Below are 3,567 nucleotides of genomic sequence, written 5' to 3'. Positions count from 1 at the left end.
CGCCCACCCCGAAGCTCTAAGGCCTGCCCGCCCGCGCTAGAGACCCAGTCCGCGCGCGTGGGGGCCGGGTGCTGACGAGGGGCATCGTGCCCAGGTGCCCCGGAAAACAGGAGGGAGAAGGAGTGCTGGCCCCACGTCCCTCCCCAGAACGCCACAGGGGGCGCTTCTGGAAGCCCTGCGGGCAGAGCTCCTCTGCCTTCTCTCGGGACTGGCCAGGCGCCCAGGCTCGCAGGGCATGGGAGCTTCCTGTTAGGGATGTGTCAGGTGCATCCAGGATTTTGTGGAAAGCATCTGGCAAACCTACTCTGTCAGACGAAGATAACGGCGTTCGCTAACAGGTGTCCCCTTTACCCTGTCGCTGCCAGGAAACTTGGAGCCAGGTCCAGCGCTCAGAGGAGTCGGGCTCGTCCCAAGCCCTGGTGGCGCTTTCGCCCTCTGATGCTTTTTCTGGGTTTACCCCAACAGTCAGTTTTAAAAAATTGTGTCTCCAAGCCAGTTAGCATCTCGGTAGTCTCTCTGGAGAGAGGGAGTGCAAAGCGAAAGCTTATCAGTTGAGAGGGGGAGGCCAACGCACTGGAACAGAGCTGATGGGAGTTTCTGGAGAGGTGGTGCCAGCCCTGAGGCCTGTCCACAGGGGCTGATTTGTGTGAAAGGATTTGTCCTTGGCTTTGGCGTTCAGGTTGAGAGGGAGATGGAGAGAAATTGCTGGCTGGACAGTAGTAGCCCCAGGTTATAAGGATTCACCCTTGAACACAGCCCTGGAGCAAAAGAGGCTTCCAAGATAATAAATGCAGGTATTATCTTTAACATGACTGCCTTTGTACTCAGACTGTGGGGCCTAGGGACATGTGGGTTACATCACAAGACGTGAGAAGATGACCTAAGTGAACCTGTAGAGACACAAGCATGGAAGTTCAAGGGATGAGGGGATTCACCGGGACCTAGAACCAGGGAAGGCTTCCTGGAGGAGGTAGCATTTAAACTGGGTCTTAATTAGGAAGGATGGAGCCCAGCAGTCCAAAGAGTGAAGAGCATACGCCAAAGTTCAGAGGTAGGAGGCAAACGGTTCCAGGCTGCCTGAGCTCCTGATGGGGGTGCAGACATTAGTGAAAAATGAGGAAAGACAGTTGGGAGTAGACCGCAAATGGAGAACTGAGCTTCTCACAGACGTGAGGGTTTTTGAGGTTCCCCTCCTTCCACCCTGTCTCATTGTCCTAGTGCTGCTTGTACCACAAGTGAGTGGCTTTAAAGAACAGACATTTATTTTCTCACAGTTCTGGAGGTTAGAAGTCCGAACTGCGGCTCTCCAGGAAGGCTCTCTCTGTCCTCTCCTGCACTTTCTGTAGCCCTGGTATTCCTTATGTCCTGGGCCATCCCCACATGGCATCTATCCCCCAGCCCCCACCCCCATTTGTGCTTGCTTCTCTCTGTGCCTTATCTGCTCTTTTCATATCTCAAAACTGATTATGCCTAAAACACACCCTATGCTGATATGCCCTCCTTAACACAACAAAGAAAAACCCTGTTTCCAATGGGATCACATCCACAGCTACATTGTTGTTAGTGGCCTTCTAGGTGACCCATGGCAACCTCACAGAGTAGAGCGGCTCCATGGGATTTTCAAGGCTGTGACCTTTCAGAAGCAGATCCCCAGACCTGTCTTCAGAGGTGCCTGTGTGTGTGTTCAAACCACCAAGCGTTTAACCACTTCCACGGTCCAGGGACTCCATCCACAGGTATTACTGTTGTTAGGTGCTGTCGAGTACACCCTGACTTGTAGAGACCTTATATACAACCGAAGGAAACACTGCCTGGTCCTGCGCCATCCTCACAATCGTTGCTATGTCTGAGCCCATTGTTGCAGCCACTGTGTCAGTCCATCTCATTGAAGGCCTCCCTCTTTTTCACATTTTGACGTATTGCATTGGTCGAATCTGTAGCAAAAGACCTCTTTAAAATCTTCAAAAGCAAAGATGTCACTTTGATGACTAAAGTTGCCAGACCCAAGCCGTGGTAATTTCAGTTGCCTCACATGCGCCTGAAAGCTGGACAATGAAAAAGGAAGACCAAAGAAGAACTGACGCCTTTGAATAATGGTGTTGGCAAAGACTACTGAATAGACCATGGATGCCAGAAGAACAAACAGATCAGTCCTGGAGGAAGTACAGCCAGAATGCTCCTTAGAAGCAAGAATGACAGGACTTCTTCTCGCTTACTTTAGATACGTCATTAGGTCATTAGGAGGGACTGGTTGCTAGAGAAAAACATCCACACGTACAGGGCTTAGGATTCCAACACAGATTTTGGGGGGACGTAGTTCAATCCATAACACACCCCAAGCCACTGACATTCTTCCTTCCTCCCTCCCACACCAATGCAGTTTCCTTTGGAAGGAACACTTTCTTCTTTACCCTAGATAATGAGGGTGGTATTTTCTAGCCAGAAAATGATGAAATATGATCTGATATTTAATTATGTGATATCTAAAACAATCATAGGTGTCTGAAATGTGAAGAACTGCCATTTGACACCTCTTCCCTCAAAAGTGATGTGGTTGAAGCCATAGCACCCGCCCCCACAGGCTGAAAGATTTTGTGGAAAAATGAACATATTTCATATTAGAAAACAGTGAGGACTTCTTGGATAGGATGACTGCTTTTCACACCCTGTCTGTCAACTTGGCTAGGTCATGATTCCCAGTATTGTATGCTTGTCTACCATTTTATCATCTGATGTGATTTCCCTATGCTGTTGTAAATGCTATCCCTATGATGTAATAAGATGGATTACCAGCAGTTATATTGATGAGATCTACAAGATTAGATAGTGTCTTAAGCCAATCTCTTTTGAGATATAAAAGAGAGAAGTAAGCAGAGAGACATAGGGACCTCATACCACTAAGAAAGCAGCGCCGGAAGCAGAGTGCATCCTTTGGACCTGAGGTTCCTGCACTGAGATGCTCCCAGTCCAAGGGAAGACTGATGCATCACAAGGACCTTTCTCCAGAGTCAACAGAGAGAGAAAGCCTTCCCCTGGAGCTGATGCCTTGAATTTGGACTTGTAGCCTGCTAGACTGTGAAAGAATAAACTTCTCTTTGTTAAAAGCCATCCACTTGTGGTATTTCTGTTATAGCAGCACTAGATGACTGAGACAGTGTCCAAACAGGAAAAACCAAATTGTGCTTCCAAAAGACCAATAGGAGTCTGTGGTGAATTAAAGATGACTGCAAACTTTTTGTCACTCTCCCCTACCAAGAGGGGGTATTGATTTTCCACCCCCCCCTTAAACCAATAGCACACAGCAGAAGTGACGCCACTATTTTCACCTAAAATGACAGTCTACCTTGCCTGGCTCTCAGCAATGAGGGGGTCAAACCACATGCACGTGAGTCATTTACCATTTGCCAAAAGATAGGTGACATGTTGATGGCTGTAAGGGACAATAGGCATGATACTTGGACAATAAGGCATAATATCTTATTGTTGTCGTTAGCTGCCCTGACTCGGACATGCACCATCCCATGATCTGTGACGGATTGGACCATTGTGATCCGTAGGGTTTTCACT

Source organism: Trichechus manatus, unplaced genomic scaffold, assembly GCF_000243295.1.
Source record: "Trichechus manatus latirostris isolate Lorelei unplaced genomic scaffold, TriManLat1.0 scaffold00012, whole genome shotgun sequence".
NCBI classification, from domain to species: Eukaryota; Metazoa; Chordata; class Mammalia; order Sirenia; family Trichechidae; genus Trichechus; species Trichechus manatus.
This window is presented reverse-complemented; position numbering follows the sequence as displayed.